The 18,367-nt window shown below is 44.1% G+C and overlaps 1 pseudogene; it reads right to left on the reverse strand.

Annotated features, from left to right (window-relative positions):
- Positions 1-14,303: 14,303 nt before the first annotated feature.
- Positions 14,304-14,426, reverse strand: LOC136655097 (5S ribosomal RNA; annotated as a pseudogene).
- Between the last annotated feature and the right edge of the window lie 3,941 nt (positions 14,427-18,367).

Raw genomic sequence — 18,367 nt, forward strand, 5'->3', positions numbered from 1 at the left:
TATACCATAGTCTTTCAAGACTGAAGGTTGCCAACCATCGAGGGCATGATTCAGAGGACCTCCACATATGATTAGGAAAAGGAGCAAAGATTACGTGATGTAGCCCCTAATTATTTAGCAGTCTCGCTAATATGACAGTCAGACATACTGTCCAAACTAATAACACCAATCAGCATTGAAGCATAGAGCTAGCTCAGCGCCAGTTCATGGACATTCCTTATCATTAGGTTAGTAAGTTGAACTAACCTGAGGCTTCACCTCCACAAATGGGATACAACATACTAGATCAGTGGTCTAAAATTGCATTTGTGGATGATCAGTGTATTATATCCACAGACCTCAACATCTTAAAGATCCCAATTCACATATTCTTTTCTACATGTTATTTCATGTAGAAATAGGAAATAGGACCACAAGAGGGGGGATGGATTCAAATTAGAAAAAAGGCACTACCCTTCTATGCTTCAGTAGCTAACAACAGAGGCAAAGCAAAAGTTAACCCCATAACCACTGACTGAAGCACATAAGTAAAATCAACATGAATTAATGGCTTTTCGGAGTAAAACGATTATCAATGAATTTTCTGAGGTCCTTCAGACATCAGACTGTAGTGGACGGCTGGTGCCAGAAGAGGAAACTGAGTGAGAAGTCATTTATGTAAAACAGCTTCCCATGCCTTACTGAAAAAGAACCAGGATGGTTTATGCCTCCAAACATAACACTGAATAAAAGTACAAACAATATGTAAAATACAATCAATGTAATAATACCAGGCAGTAAACCTGTGACAAAAGTGATAAAATTACCAAAAGCAGAAAAATAAACAAGCTGCTGAAATGATAATATAAACAAAGACTGAACGTGATATGAAAAAAATAAAGTTTAAGCCCCCACCAGAAGATTAGCAGGGAGGGTTCAGTTCTTAATTCAATAGAGAGGGAGATCCAGTATTGTGGTGCGACTATGGAGAAGAACGAATACGCCAGGCTCTTGTTTTACAGCCCCATGAGTTGCAGTGCGATTACCTTTCTCTTCTCCATTTCTTTTTGTGTTTGACACATAGAAAACTAGCAGGTGAAACTTTGTCTGACAAAAAGAGAAATGGTGGGAGAAGGTTCATTTGCAAAAATTCAGTGTGTCCAATTGCTCTTAGAGATTCAGAAATAGGTCCAATAAAAAGGTGCAAACCCTACCCAGGATATCCTGTCTCCTGATTTTTTTTGAAGTTCTGTCAAGCTTCCATTTCGCTTTCATGTATTTCGTAAAGGAATCAAGACTGGAATGACCCTGCTCCAAGGTTTATCTTTCCCCAATCCCCAGTTGCTGGTTACTTCAAATCTATTTATGAAACACAGATTTCCTTGCTGTTGATGGCAGTACAATGGGCCTATTTTCTCCAGAGCAGTGATTCTCAAACTTTGAGTGAGCTTTACTCCCTCAGTAAGTCGTTGTGGGGGAGGGGCAAGGGCAGGGAAGCGATCCCCAGGATCGCATTCCTAAGGGGGGGCGAAGGGGGTTGCTTTTACTTACTTGTACTCCGTGAAAACTGCTAGAAGCTGCAGGAGGTGCAGGGAGCCCAGCGCAGCCCTTTGCAGGACTCCCTGACACTTGAAATTTTGAAACAGAGCGATTACAGAGCACTTCCTGTTTGCAGGAGGTACATTGCAATCGCTTCGTTTCAAGATTTCAAGCCTTGGGGAGCCCTGTGGAGGGCTGCACTGGGCTCTCCGCACCTCCTGCAACCTCCAGCAGCCCCCACTGAGTCCTTAAAGGGACAGGGGAAGCATTACATGAACTGGTGGGTCCACTGCTCCACAGCATCAAACTAGGTAGCAGGCAGACTCAACACTCTTCACACAGATATTCAAGAACAAATGAGCACCATGCCTTTCAATCTGCATGTCTAAATATTGAATGAATTTGTGGGTAGACCCATTTCTTGCACCTTTGCCTTCCCAGATGCGTCCAACCTCTTGCCTTCCTCTCCATACCCTTCTCACCATATCACTTTTCTTTAAAAGCTAAAAGTTCAGTTCAGTTCAGTAGACCTTTATTGGCATAAAATACAGAGAAAGAACAAAACAAAACAAAAGTATACAAAGACACCACAACATAGACATCAGTCTTTTCCTCACATACTGCCCAGAGTTCCAGAGCTCTGCCTGGCAATTACCCCAGATAAAAAGGCAGCGACCCTATCAAGGGTCTCAGAGTCAGATGTGGAAAGGAGAGACTGAAGCATGATTGAGTCCTCCCAGCCCTGCATCCTAGTTAGCAAAGGGCCTAGATATTTCTTGCGTGAGACATCATGAAGTGGGCAGTAGAAAAGGGTATGTGTTATGGTCTCAATACAATCCCTACCACACTTGCATTTCCTCTCCGAGTAGGGAATACCACTGAACCTGCCCAATAACACGGCTGATGGAAGAGCATTACATCTTGCAAGTGTGAATGCTCTCCGAGCCTGTGGGCACTCCAAGTGATAAAAGAAGGAGGCCAGTTTCCCAAAACTGATTGGAACATGGAGATAGAGTGGAGAGCATGTGGTTCTGGCGGCACTAAACAGCTCTTGTTGTTCGATGTCAAGAATTCTTTCTTTGACGATTCTGTAAGCAGCATCACACCCAATCATGCCTAGCTCTGCAGTGTCCAGCCCTATTGACTTGAGCTTGGTTAGAAGATCAGTGATCTCTAATGGCAGGACTGAATCCGACAATAATTGGAGCATTAGACCAGAGGGGGTAGGGTTAAATAAAGTCCTAAACCAAAATTTCAATAATCTAAGCCAAGCAGTCGTCTTTAGCCGAATTAACCCCACCTCAAGACACAGAACCGAGTAGGGAACGCACCTGGGTAAACCCAAAATCTTCCGCAGAAAGGAGGCTTGAATGCGTTCTAATGGTTGGGTAATAGCCTTATACCAGATGGGAGAGCCATAAAGGACCAGGGAAAGAATCTTTCCCTTAAATGCCTCCAGAGCAGCTGGAACATAACCATTGCCGCAGGTAAAAAAGAAACGGGAAATAGCTGAGGACGCCAGTTTGGATGCGTTCTGCACTGCCTTACGATGAAAAGCCCAAGTGAGCCTGTAATGGAAGTTGATTCCCAGGTACTTGAAATGCTTAACCTGCTCCATTTTATTGCCATTACAAGACCACTTAAAAGCCTTCCATCTATTGGCAAATATCATTATCTTAGATTTAGCATAGTTGATTTGCAATTTGTTGGACAGAAGATACTCTTCAGTGCGATTCAGCAGACGTTTTAGGCCAATCCTAGTACGGGATATCAGTACTGCATCATCCGCATACAAAAGTAGCGGCACTTGGCTTGCGCCAAGCTTCGGGCAATGGCTATCTATTTCCTTCAGGGATGGGGCAAGGTCGTTTAGAAACAGATTGAAAAGCATGGGGGCCAAGACACAGCCCTGTTTGACCCCTTTGTTGGTAGCGATGGAATGAGTTAGATTCCCACTCCAGGAGCGTCTAACCCTGCATGAAGTATTTAGATGGAGGGACCTAATCAGTAGCAACAATCTTTTATCAATCCCCATGTTTTCCAACTTGGACCAAAGAAGCTCCCTATCCACAGAATCGAAGGCACCTTTCAGATCAAGGAAGGCTACATAAAGGCGAGCCTTGCATATCCTAACCTGCTTATGGGCCAAATGAGATAGGATCAAACAATTGTCCAAAGTTGATTTGCCCCGACAGAAGCCAGATTGCTCGGGACCTAAGATGCCTTGCGAAGTAACCCAGAGAGTAAGTTTATTGCATAGATATTTAGCATAAATCTTACCTATTACAGAAAGCAAACTAACAGGCCGAAAATTTCCTGGTGTGGTAGGGTCACCCTTTTTATGGATAGGAATAACTGTCGCTGTAAGCCAGACATTGGGCAATAGGCCAGAACTGTCAATCACTGTAAAGACGTGGGCAAGTAACTGGGCCCACCATTCCGGATCGCCTTTTAAAAGCTCAGGTGGTATTTCATCTGGACCTGCAGCCTTCCCTGGCTTCAATTGCATAATTAGTTCTTTAATTTCCTCAGGGGTCACAGGAGGCCAGATAGGCAGATCCACAGAGGTAAAGTCAGGGTAGGCGTCTGGGGATTTGCTCTTATCGTAAAAAATGTCTGTGAAGTGTTGAACCCATGTAGATGATGGAATAATAGCAGGGTCGTATGTTTCTGATCTACACGAACCTGCTACAACTGCCCAAAATTGTTTATTATTTTTTTGTTGAATTGCTTGATGCAGCTTGTTCCACTGAGTTAAAACAAACCTTTTCTTTTTCTCTGTCAATAAAACACTTAGTTGTTTTTTAAGGATAGAGTATTTAACCAAACACTTGGAGTCATTGTATTTTCTAAAATCTAAATAAGAAGCCCTAATACACACCTTAAGATTCCTACATTCACTGTCAAACCAATCCTTTTTGTCAAATGCACCACAGGATTCAACCAACTTAGGCTTCGTACTCAAAACCTTAAAAACGTGACCAATAAAACCTTCAAAGGATTTGATTTGAACAAGGGGATCCGGATCCTGTAGAATGGCTGATAAAAAATCTCTGATAAAAGCTGATAAAAGCAATGCAAACGAATACGTCAGTGGACGAGATCATATGACAGATTATATGTTGCATGGAATTCTCCTCTTGCTGCAGTATCTTGCTCTCCTGCTCTTTAGCAAAAGGCTGAGACAAAACACAGGGTTCAGCATAAAATACAGAAGGGAAATAGAAATAAAACAGAAGTGACAGAAGAGCTCTCACTCACTATGGGGCTTAACATAATATTTTATGTGATCTAAATCAGTTCAACAGGGTTTCCCCTTAAAAGGCCATTATGGTACATTAATTGTGATTTCTGGCAGAATGCCAGTATATTCCTCTCCACTTTTTCAAATTCCTGAATACAGTAGACACGTCAATGTAAAACTAAACTTTAGCAAAGCATTGAACAGCAGTCTTTAACTGCAGAATTCCATGGCTTCTTTTTGATTCATATTGTCCTTTTGACAGTCCTAAGTCTCCAGGAATGAAACAAGATCATGAATCCTGGGGAGCCAAGTTCTACCTCTCAAGTATGCAGGTGAACCTTACCAAAAATCACTAAGAGAAAGTGGTGTAAATTATTGGGTCTGTAGGCCACCTAAAGCCCAATCATATTTGGATGATGTGCTCATGGCACATGGATGCCGGCAGAACATCTGGTATTCTAAGCCCAACTTGGCAACACCATGCCAACAGCACACCTACGCCAGCACAAGGGCCATACACCAAGCCTGTCCTGGCAAAGCAATATTGGCTCAGCTGTTCCCAGTAACACACTTCTCGTCCATGGAAACACCAACACAGCCCATGATCCTTTACCCCTGCTAATTGGGTAAGAGGCACTTTTTCAAGTGGGTGCTCCTTTTTTTAGCAGGGGGAGAGTAACTGGCCCACCTCACCCCAGCACTGTCTGTTCTAGTGGCTGTCTGCTGGTATTCATTTGCATCTTTTTAGATTGTGAGCCCTTTTAGGACAGGGAGCCATTTAGTTATTTGATTTTTCTCTGTAAACCACTTTGTGAACTTTAGTTGAAAAGCGGTATATAAATACTGTTAATAATAATAATAATAATAATAGTGATCCATGGAGTAGCAACCTGATATTGGCGAATAATTGACAAGACATTGGAGCGTCATCACTGTGACGTTATATCATTAGTGTGGTGTCCATATGTTACTGTTGTTAAGTTGGCGAGTCATTAGTGTAACATCATGACTTACACTACATCATGACTTGCACTGACATCATGGTGTCAGTGCATCATCAGTGTGATAGCCATGTGCCATTGGTGTGATGTCCAAGGAGCCAATCACCACATCACTTACTCTGGCAGCCAGAGAAGCATTGCTAGGATGGACTAAGCGGGATGTGGGGGCAGGCACAGACCTATGAGAGGCCAATGCTTTGGGAGGGGACACACATACACCCCTACCAGACACTAAGAATAAGCATACAACAACAGATACCACACCCAAACATGGCGAGATGCCTCAAGCACACAAAGCACACATGTACACACACACACGCCAAGCACCGCCACCTCCTACAGGAGATACAATATATTCATTGGAACTGAGTTTTTGTATGAGTGCAATGAGTGGACTCGAACCCTTGGTGCAGGGGCCCCTAGCAGTTCTTTGCTTTTTCCTCTTTGGTGCTGATGCACGAAAAGATTCAAGTCCATTTATAGCACTCATACAAAAACACATTTCCAAGGAATATATTTTTGAGCACATCACAGCAAGGACAGAAAGATAGCTCCATTGGAAGAGGGCAGCCATGTGAAACAAACACACAAGTCTCTCCATTGCAAAGGTTTGGGTCTCTGTGAATGCATCTTTGTTGAGGCATTCACCAGCTGGAAGTAACCCTTTTGCCAGAGGATGAATGAGGATGAGTAACAAGCGGAGACTCAACAGTACTCAGGCATAGAAGGGTGCCAGAGGCTCTCTGCAAAAAATACAGGCTGTGAGCCTGGCAAAATGAGTTTGAGATTAGGCAAGATGCTTTCCCTAATCAGCAAGGCACTCATCTCTTGCATGACTGGCCAGAAACATCCATGGCAGGGGCAACAGAGGAAGCTGCAGGTCTAGAACCCACACTGGTTACTCCACATGGCTGCTCTCTTAACCACCCAGCCACAGCAGGAGATAGGCAAAGAGCACCTCTTCTTTAATTTTGAAAAACCCAAGGTAGCTTTCAGTCATAAAATAAAACAACAACAGCAAAACATTATACAACAGGGGGAGGCAGGGGAGACAGAAAAGGCAGGGCAGCTGCCTTCCAATGAAAAAAGAAAGCAGGGTGCCTGTATCTGCACGTGCTGGGGAGGCAGAAGGCAATTTGCCTCAGTTCTGTCCAAGCCATGAAAACAGCAGAAAACAGTTTTCTAATTTATTTCCAGAGTACACACATAAGTGAAGATTTTGCAAGGTAGGTTTCTCTGCACTCTGTCTCTCCCTCTGTATGCGTGGTCTCTCCCCAGCCTTGGACCTTACCGCATGTCACTGTTATACAATATGACGTACATAATCCATAAAACAGCAGAAATATAACATGTGAAATAATAGGCATAGGGTAGCATAGGGTAGTAAAATAACAGATGTGGCAATGAAACAATGTTTTCTGTTCATTATATGCTCAGGCAAATAAAACAGTTTTGATTCACAGCCTATAATCCAACAGTGTAACTCAACTGTAGGAAGGGCCTGGAAAGGGTGTACCATAGCTGGGGCACCACCACAGAAAAGACCCTATTTCCGGTTGCCTCCTGCCTAAAATTTGAAGGTTGAAACACGCCTCCATAGTTTATCTCAACAACTGGACAGGTTTCTGAGGTAAAAGATGGCTAATCGGAGCCTGGAGCAGAGTTATCAAAAGGTTTTTATAGCTAGCATTTGAACTATACTGCAAAATGCCCATTAAACCTTCATTACTAGCAAAATATGTTTCCTTTTTAACATTGTACCCAATGGCATCACTGAGATTGGTGTCACCCAGTGTGGTATGTATGGTTGTCACCCCCATGGCCCTGGCCCTAGCCCTGCTAGGTGCAACCACTGTTCCAACACAATGAGCCTTGGGGAACTAAAATTTGATAGACAGTTGGGGGGGAGGGTGACATCAAAATGACTATAGGAGCCTGACGTGGGGGATGATGACAACATCCTACTCTGATGGGAGCAGAAAGGAGTGCCTGCCCTTTCTTTCATTGCTTGGGTCATGGGATGGGCAGGGCTCATCTGGTCACAGCCCTGCCTCCTCTCCTCCCATTTTGGGCTTTAATTCAAACTCTAGAAACACACACACATTCTGCTGCCATGCTCCTTCATTGCTGCCATTGGGCAGGGACTCCACAATGATCAGCATGGCTGTGCTGGGAAGGGCTACCCACAGTATCCAGCCCCATACCCAACTTTTGTGGTGGCCTCCCACAAGGCTTGCTTGCCACAGCATATTTGTTAGCTGGTAAGCTGGCGATCCAGCAAGAACACTGCAGCAAGCACACCCAGCAAGTGGCTACAGGAGACCACCACGAAGGCTTTCCTGACAGTAAGAAAGCTTATTTGGTGGTCTGGAAAGGACATTGCGGTGAGCACACTCAGCCAGAGTGCACCCAGTACAGGGCCAGACTCCATGGGAGAGAGGAAGGCTTGCCCCTTCCTAGTGCGACCACACTGCTCAACACAGACGCCCTCCCCTCTCCATCAGCAACAAAGGAACATAGCAACAGGATGTGTTGAATTCAAATCAAAGCCCAACACGGGGGGGGGGGGCAAAGGCATGGTATGGTATGATCAGACAGGCCCTGCCCTGTCACTCCTCTGATGCAGTTCACCTCCCCCACATACCCAGTGATGCCACTGATTCTAGCTGCCCTATTTTTCACTAAATGAAGTTTCCAAGTTTCTCTCAGTGCATGTTGCTTCAATGTATATCCTCTATGCCAGAAGACTGGAAGACAGCCAATGTAACACTAATATTTAAAAAAAGGATCCAGGAGGGATCTGGGAAATTACAAGCCCATCAGCTAAACATCTGTTCTGGGTGAATCGGTAGAAAGCATAATTAAAGATAAAATTATGAAGCATGTAGGAAAAGTGAGACTTGCTGAAACATCAAGCTGAACTCAACATAGTTTCTGCACAAATAAACCCTTTCTCACGAAATCTTCTAAAAATTTTTGAAAGTGTCAACAGGTGATGCAGTTGATAGTGTGCACTTGGACTCTCAAAACACTTTTGATAATGTCTCTCACAAAATATTTTGTGTAAACTTAGCAGTCAGGGAATAAGAGGATAAATTCTTTTAAGAATGGTAATTGGAAGACTTGGAAGGCGAAAGCTGGAGTAAATGGGCAATTTTCACAGTGAAGTAAGAAATGGGGTCTCCTAATGATTTGTCCTGGAACTAGGGATTTTTGCCTTGTTCACTAATGATCTGGAGTTAGACCATGATCTGGTCATGGTTCAGGATGTGGACTCACCTCCCTGCATTACAATCTCTGAGCACGAACTGGAGGTTGTCCATGACTTTGTGTACCTTGGCTCAACGATCTCCGACACTCTTTCTCTCGATGCTGAGCTAAACAGACGCATCGGCAAAGCAGCTCCACGTTTTCCAGACTCACAAAGAGAGTCTGGTCCAACAAGAAGCTGACAGAACATACCAAAATCCAGTCTACAGAGCTTGCGTCTTGAGTACACTTCTGTACTGCAGCGAGTCATGGATACTTTGCTCACAACAGGAGAAGCAGCTGAACGCTTTCCACATGCGCTGCCTCCGACGCATCCTTGGCATCACCTGGCAGGACAAAGTTCCAAACAACACAGTCCTGAAATGAGCTGAAATCCCCAGCATGTATACACTGCTGAAATAGAGACGCCTGTGTTGGCTTGGTCATGTCGTGAGAATGGGTGATTGTCGGATCCCAAAGGATCTCCTCCATGGAGATGTTCAGCTTCTTCTCCTTCTTCTCCGGGAGGCTGCAGGAGGCTCGGGTAAGTGGACCCAAGCCCCTGCAGCCCCTTCTGCAGGGCTCCCAGCAGCTTCAGAAGAGAAAGTGGAGTGACCGCACTCTACTTCTGCTTTAGCGAAGGCGGGGTGCAATAGCTCTATTTTCACTTTCAAAGCTGTGGGGAGCACTGCAGAAGGTCATGCAGGGCTCCCTGCATCCCCGGAAGGCTGCAGGAGGCTCAGGTAAGTGGACCCAAGCCCCTGCAGCCACCCTGAGCGGCGCGATCCTGCGGATCACACCACTTCCTCCTCCCTGCCTCCAGGCTGCCCCCGCCTCTTAAGAGGAAACAGGCTAGGGCCCACAGGCTTGCTGTAGCCTAACGAACAGAATACTCTGCCTTTTGTGTTTCCCTGTGTTGCGCTGGGTGGCTCTTCACAAGAGATATGAACATACGCACCAGGAAGTCCCAGTAGATCCTTCCAAAACTCATTTATTTTCATGAGCTTTGTATTATGTAGAACTTGCATGAAGATTTGACAAGACTATATCTAATGGCAAGTTGTGGAGACACCACACAATCATTAAGTATTATTATCATATGATGTTGGAGAGACAACCAAGACATTCCAAATATGAGTGTACGTGATCCATTCAGGAGATGTCACCAAGAAGAGCAAAGGTTCACTAACAACCCAACCCTACCTGCTTCAGCCAACATTCTCACACCTCTTCCACTGGTGCTGATTGCTACAAAGCAGTCATAAAAGGCACTCCAGCCTTGCACAAAGCTGCACACTGAAGGAGGCAGCATGAAGGTTCGATCCTTCCCACATGCTCCATAGCAGTGCAAAGACAGCAACTGAGGTGAGGTGGTGGGGGAGGTTGGAGAGAGTGAGGGGAGTGCTGAATGGGGTGGCGACAGGGAAAGAGGATGAGAGCAGGATTGGTGGCAGCAGTGGCCTCTGAATCCTAATCCATTTCCTGGACTAGTTCCTGATCCTGCCATGCGGGTCCATGCAGACCTATGCCAGCTATTTAGTGCCACCCAGAAGACACCTCTAAAACTGCCATCCTGTGGGATGTTAGGGTAGCCATTTTGGTTCCACTACATCAGTGGGAGGCATAGTATTGGGCTCTTATTCTTACTAGAATGCATCCTAATATGATGGAATTCTGCCACTGAAAATGAATTCTGCCATTTAACATGGATGTATCTTGATTTCACATAATGTAGGGGTGCATTATAAATGTCATTCTGTCATGATACTTCCCTGTAAAACATTGCTCCTCAGTTGCCAGCAAAGCTTTTTGACATTATGTTGGGGTTTTGCTTGTGAAAGGAATCATTTTAATTGCTTGACTGGGAAAACTAAGGAAGTGCAACCAAATTGGCAGAACCATGGAAAGGAAAGCAACAGCGTCACAGATTCTTTAAGTCTGTGGTTTTCAAACTCTCTGGGAGTTTGAAACCCGCAGTAAGTCTCTGCGGAGGCGGGGGGGAGGCAGCAGGGGCAGGGGGAAGGCAGCGACTCGATCCCCAGGATCGCATCGGTCAGGAGGCTGCAGGGAACTGGGATGCACTCACCAGTCTCTGCAGCAGCCATCCCTGCGTGCGGGGAGCCCTGCACGAGTGCCTGCAGGGTACCCCAGGTCAGGGAAAGGGAGAGTGGAGCAATCTGCTCTGCCTCCGCAAAAGCGGAAGCGGAGCGCGATCGCCCCACTCTCCCTTTCCCTGATCTGGGGTGCCCTGCAGGCTCTCACGCAGGGCTCCCTGCACACAGAGACGGCTGCTGCAGGGACTGGAGGGTGCACCCCAGTCCCTGCAGCCCCATCAGAAGGGAAAGTGGAGTGATCGTGCTTCGCTTCCAGTTTTGCGGAGAAGGGCACAAACGCTCCGCTTTCACTTTTCCTGAACTGGGGAGCCTGCCAAAGGTTGTGCAGGGCTCCCTGCACCCCCGGGTGGCTGCAGAAGGCTTGGGCATGTGCACCCAAGCCCCTGCAGGCCCCCTGAGCCCTTTAAGGGGGCAGAGGCCAGGACCCACAGGCTGGGGTGTCACGACACCCCAGTTTGAATACCACTGCTTTAAGGTGTCCTCTTTTCAGAGACTTGAAAGCACAAACATATTATGTCAGTCTGACCCTGTCTATTCTGACAAGGTTGCTTCATGTGTTTTGACGGAACCTGGCTGAAATGTTAGTCCATACAGGAATCTAATTTCCTTTTATTCTTCTTCCATTATAAGCTTGCCAGGAGTTCAGAAACCCAAGTAAACCACAGTCTAAAAAGAAAGAAGCATTTCTTTGCAGAACCAGGAGCAAGAATCCTTCAAGTGTCAGTCTTATCAGAAAATCCAGGGAGGCTTATCAGAAGATATCCATCCAGAATGTTTTTTGAGCTTTTCTGAACTTCTTCTCCTTAGGCCTGAAAGTTTGATATCATTACAGGATATTTCCAAGGCAGAAAGAACAACAGCGACTTAATTGTTCCACAAGATGTAAATCAATTTCAGTAATTATCACAGTAGATGGTTAGCTTATGTATTCTTCCTGGGCAAAAAACACCATGTCCTATAAATTCCTCAGTACTATAACATCAAAGGAGAAGCACTGGAATGTATATTTGGAAAAGATGCTGATATGTCAAGTGTACAGATTTGATCTTCGCAGATTTCTTGTGAAAGACCATCCTCCTTGGAATCTCAAAAGCACTGTATGCTGCATAACCAGCAAAAATCACCAAAAATCTTAGATAAAATTGTAAGCAGACCAGGGCTGAAGGCAAGCAATAATTTCTAAAAGAGTAGAAGATGGTAAGAAACCTTTTTCAGTAGTAATTTTTTAATGGCAGAACATCTCACTCACTGCTAAATTAATAATACTTAACATTTATGTAGAACTTAATGAGTGTACCAAGCAATTTTATATATACTCTCTTGATGTAGTCCCTATAACAACCTTGTACGGTCATTATTATTGCCATATTGCAACTAGAGAGCTGAAGTTCAGAGGTTTTGTTTTAGATCATCTTGTGTGAGTGAGTTCATGGCAGAGGCAAGATTTGAATTAGGGAAGTCTTGATTTGCAGCACTAAATTACACCACCTGAGAGGTTCAGACCTTTTATTACAGTTTTGCAGCACTTGAATTTTTCAATATATACATACTGTTTTCAGTCAGAAATTAGTTGCTTCACCATTATTTTATTAGGTGCTACATAATCATAGGGAGCTGGTGTGACAAAGTGTCTTTTACCAGCTTTGGCTAGTTTGAAAAGTTGTGATTATTCCTAGAGTGGTCTGACTTTGCCACAGTAATCATGCCCTGGTCATCGCTAAATTGGATTACTGTAACACACCCTCTGAGGGGCAACCCTTGAAGAGTGCTCTTGGCCCAGTTCATGTCTCTAGTTCTTACCTTTAAATCCCTTAATGCTTGGGATCTGGGTGCTTTAAGTCCTGCCTTGTCCTTATGTTCCTTGTTGAACGCCTATTCTGTATCTGGGAATCTGCTTCCGGTGCCAGTACCTGAATGACCCTGCTGTTTCTAGCAAAATTAAAATATTTATGAACCACACATAACATCACAGAAGGTCATCCAATGGCTGGGAAGGCTCAACGGGCACTCAACATTCCATTTTAAGACACAATTATAAGACTTAGGGCACAATCCTAACCAACTTTCCAGCACTGGCATAGCTGTGCCAGTGGGGCATGTGCTGCATCCTGAGTTGGGGGGGGGCAGTCATGGAGGCCTCCTCAAGATAGAGCAATGCTTGTTCCCTTACCTCAAAGTTGCATTGCCCTTATGTCAGTGCTGGAAAATTGGTTAAGATTGCAGACTTACACTTGTTTTGACACAGTGTCATAGGGTTCTTCTGCCATGATATTGCCTTTCCCAGCATGTCCAATTGACAGGTGGGATGACCTAGCTGGCGCAGGGATGGATGTACCTGTCTATTTGTCCCGCCTTTCCACCACTAATGTGATAATTGGTTGTGTAGTGATGATGGCTAGGTCACAGCCCTGATTGCTAGAGAATGTCAGCTTGTTTGCCACAGGCAACAAGGTTTCATGAGTGATGGGTGATCTTTTTAATACATCTGCAGTTGGCTGTGCCCTGTTTAGGAGGCAGAAAAACAGGCAAAAAAAGGAGATTGGGAGGCTCACAATAGGTCAGCCTCATTTGAGAAAGCCAACCAGGAGAAAGAATGTGGCTCAACGGAACTCAGATTTACTTCTGAGTGGGCATGCAAAGGATTGTGCTATTGGTTGCATTTGTGGAGGCAAATGGCCCAATTCTACTCTTAACTGGTCCACATTTTGCATCAGTGTGCCACCAATACAGCTGCTGCTGCATCATGCAGGCCATCTGGGAACTAGGCAAACTGGAAAAGATAGGTTAAACAAAAAATTAGTTTTTTGTTTTTCTCTTCCACCACTCCCTGGGTCCTATGGGATCCTTACAGTTATGCCAGCTCTTTTGCTAATGTAGCTCTGAAAAGCCTTCTGGGGGCAAGTCTGGGACAGGAGGGTGGTACAGGATTTGGGATGAAACAGTGCCACTGAGATCCTCCCCCATCCCACCCATGAAATGCCCCAATGTCTGTTGAATGCCAGTGTCCATTGATGGTCAATCTGTGGGCTGTTGTCAATAGTGTGCAGCCTTCTGGGCTTCATATGGGCGGAAGCACTCTACAGAACAGCAGAAAGGCTCACAGTCCAATAGTGCAATGTATGACTACGATTGGGAAAAAATGGTTGGCAACCTTCAGTCTCGAAAGACTATGGTATAAGCCTACAGCACCCGGTATTCCCAAGCGGTCTCCCATCCAAGTACTAACCAGGCCTGACCCTGCTTAGCTTCCGAGATCAGACGAGATCAGGCATGTGCAGGGTAACAGTTTGAGGTGTTGTTTTTTTTAAGTTGGTATATCATTTGAGTTAAGGCTGCATGAATATCATCATGTAAATGAAGATTTTGAAGGAAATGTTTTTTCCTAGAACAATAAGAGTTCCAGGTGCATCAATCAGATTGTGATTGAGAAAGAAATTGATGAGGAAGTGAATCAAAAAGAAAAAGCCACAGGAAAAAAGTCAACAGCCATTTCAAAAACCATACACAAATGGTTATACATATTTTGCTATGATAAAAGAAAAACCAAAAGCAACCTACTCCAAGAGCAGAACGCAGCAATGAAAAGAGAATCTTGGCCAATTTGAATGAAACGCATTACCAGAAATCGGCAGTTCAAGTCCCTTAATCCTAACACAGATTTCTGCTTTGATATTTTGGAAAAATAACATTATCTCTCACAAAATATTGATTGCAACTAGTTCCCATCAAAGTATATCTCTGCTGAAACTGAGGAAGTACAATGGGGTGATGTATCATACTGGAACTGGAACTCTTGCCTACAAGTAAGAAACAGGATTTCAGCGTTTAGCCTCTTTGGAACAAAGGGTAAGGGTTTGTGGTAGTTGTTGGATTGCTAAAAAATGCACATGGCTCAGATTCAAGAATGGCATGAATTCTACAACAAGAACTTAAGAATGAGACATCTGCTAGTAAAATAGATCCACAATGGAATAACTCCACTGAACATCATGCAGATCATAAAATTCATTCCATTTCAGTGATTTTGCAAGCTGGCAAAATTTAATGGTGCTCACTGTGCAAACCAAATGAGAAAATAAGTTGGGGAACTTCCTCTGCTGGGAGCATACAGCGGTTGGTGCCAAACTGTCATAATTGTTATTTGGCCCCACAAGAAACTAATACATTTTCAGTGGGTCACAGGGAAGCATGTTAGGTTACATCTGATAGACATATGAAGAGTCACAGAAAAATAAACTCCTTTTAGCATGTTAGAAATCCTTATACTAACTTGATTCAATCAAATCGTTGGGTTCTTTTGATGAAATCTAGAGTAAAGCAAAGGTCTGTACTTTGGACAAAATATGTCACATGGCAACAGGAAATGGAGATCAGTTAAAAGATTAGACATATTTGCTTCACAGTACCTGGTTTAAAGCATTTGACAAATAATAAAATAAAAATGTACACCTGTGAATGTGGCTTGCAAAGAGAAAGAAATTCTTCTTTCTTCTATTATCTCCTTCACCCCCCCCCCCCATCCAAGCTTCCAAGCTACATGGATCCAGCTCTAGGTAGAGCAGCAGCTCTAGGTAATTCTGGTTTTGTCATGATCACAACTTTCACTTTTTACAAGCTGTGGGGAACCCTGCAGAGCGCACCTTGGGGCTCCCCACATCCCCTGGACCCTGGCAGCACATAAGTTAAGTTTAAAAATAGCACCCTTCCCCTCTAGCAGCAAGATCCTGGGGATCACGTTGCTGCTTTCCCCATGCCCCCGCCTCTTAAAGGGAGAAGCAGTGTTACAGGGGCTGGTGGGTTGTGACCCACCAGTTTGAATACCACTGTATAAGGTTAGCTAAGGAGCGATTCCTTCCTTTTTCTATCTAGTGGGCAGCCCAATCCTAATGGTGGAAGTGCCGCTGGGTGCAGCAGTGCCAAAATGGTGACTGCTGTATCCAGCGGCCCTGCCAGGGCTGCTGGAGGCCTCCTCAGGGGAAGGGACTTTTGTCTCCTTTCCCTGAGTAAGTGCACAGGAGCTGCAGTGGGTCTCCTCCCATCTGCGCTGGTGTGCCTTTCCACTAGCGTTCCCCCAGCATTGGCCTCCTGGCACTGGGCCCAGCACCGACTACTGCAGGCCCAGCGCTGGTGCTCCTTCCTCTCCCTGTTCCATAAACGTGCTTTACAGTATGTTTACGGCACCCAGCACTGGTGCTGGAGGTCAGTGCCAGCACTAGGAAAGAAAAGGATTGGGCCCCTACTCTCCAGAATGCAATTGTTTTGAAAATAAATAAGTGGATTGAAATGTTCTCATGCTAGCACCTTCTGGTAACTGCTTGTTCATCTAAAAAAAAAAAAATCAAATGGAAGAACGAGAGAATTTGGGAGTGATACATAAGCAAGTAGGAAAAAGAGGGAAAAATGAAGAATATCTGACTTTAGAGATACAAGGGAGGTTGTTAATTATCTACTTGGCATTTCTACAGCTCTGCAGGTGTACATATACAACACAACTTCAGTGAACAATCAGGCACATCAGGGTACTTGTTGTTGTGTTATAGTAATTGTCCTCTGTGGTATATTGTCAGACAGCGATCCGTAAGGGCAAGTGCAATTTGCTACCTGATAAGTGTGATTATGGTTCAACAAGGCATGCCCTGTCGAGTCTTACTGCAATTATACAATCTATTGTTAGTTGCCTGGGGGAAGAGAAACAAGTGATATGTTAAAAAGGCTGTGGATGTTGGAGATGTCACACCTGCTGCTAAGACTTACCATTGGCCAATCAGTTTGCTCCAGTACTATCTGAATTATTACACACATGCAGCTTAGATTTATGTTAGAAAAGCACAGGAAATAGCTCTCTTTTCATGGCCCACTAGTGCTACAGTAACACATCTTGCAGGGCTGCAAAATATCACTACTAAAAAGAAGTGTGCAATGCTACTATCTGATGCAAATCTAGTATTACGTAGTATCAGCAAAGCAGAACTTCAATGAATTGCATCAGTTCTGAATGGGATGCTTTCTTATACTTACAAAATTTACCTTCTAATTTGTGAAGCGTTTGTCAACCTGATCTTCTGCATATTCACCATTTAGTACCTATAAATGCTAAATATGTAATGAAGGGTGCAATCATAACCACTTTCCAGCACTAAGGTAAAGGCAATGCAACTCTGAGGTAAGGGAACAAGCATGCCTTACCTTGAGGAAGTCTCTGTGACTGCCCCTCAACTGCAGCGTGCAGCACATGCCCCACTGGTACAGCGATACCAGTGCTGGAAAGTTGGTTAGGATTGTGCCCTAAGTGTCACATGGCTTATTTTTATAATGTGGAAATTTAACTGTGCATCTTATATAGTGAAATAGCAGCAACAGTGTCAAAGAACGTTTCGTTTTAGAAACAGTTGTCAAAGTACCTGTAACTTAAATAAAATCAAATACAAAAAAAGGCAAATACAAACTCTGAAGAAGTGTCAATTAAAAATTGATATGTGTCCCAAAGGAAATGGCTATTTTAATTTGATACAGAAAATGTCTTAATCATGAGTCAGAGCTGCAGCAGACTATGATATTCTATTAAATACAGACTTTATGTATATCAAAAGCACTTGGATTCTTTTTGCCAAGACTGAGGAAGTCTTTTTTGTTTCCCTTCATTGTTGAAGCAATAAAGTGCAGAACAAACTTATGCAACACAAAGGGGAATTTGGGTTTGCCTGGATATAACTGTGGAGAAAGACAACATGTGCAGCAGCTAACAATGGCTCCTTTACTTTTGAGCAACTAACTCTGCCTTTACTTTTGAGCAACTAACTCTGCACTGAACCAAATATTTGGTCTTGTTAAAACTTTTCAAAACTGATCAGAAGATTGGTCCACCACAGAGTAGTGGAACCATGTGGAAATAATTGTTTCATGTTGTGAGCTTTCTTGTATCCCTTGTATGTTGTGACCCCTGCTAACTGGGTAAGAGGCACTTTTTCAAGTGGGTGCTCCTTTTTTTAGCAGGGGGAGAGTAACTGGCCCATCTCACCCCAGCACTGTCTGTTCTAGTGGCTGTCTGCTGGTATTCCTTTGCATCTTTTTAGATTGTGAGCCCTTTTGGGACAGGGAGCCATTAGTTATTTGATTTTCTCTGTAAACTGCTTTGAGAACTTTTTGTTGAAAAGCGGTATATAAATACTGTTGTTGTATCATTTGCACAATATTTGCCACAACTGGTTTTAAGATATGCAAAATAATTAGTGCCCATTTCA

This window comes from Tiliqua scincoides, chromosome 5 (assembly GCF_035046505.1).
Source record: "Tiliqua scincoides isolate rTilSci1 chromosome 5, rTilSci1.hap2, whole genome shotgun sequence".
In the NCBI taxonomy this organism is placed as follows: domain Eukaryota; kingdom Metazoa; phylum Chordata; class Lepidosauria; order Squamata; family Scincidae; genus Tiliqua; species Tiliqua scincoides.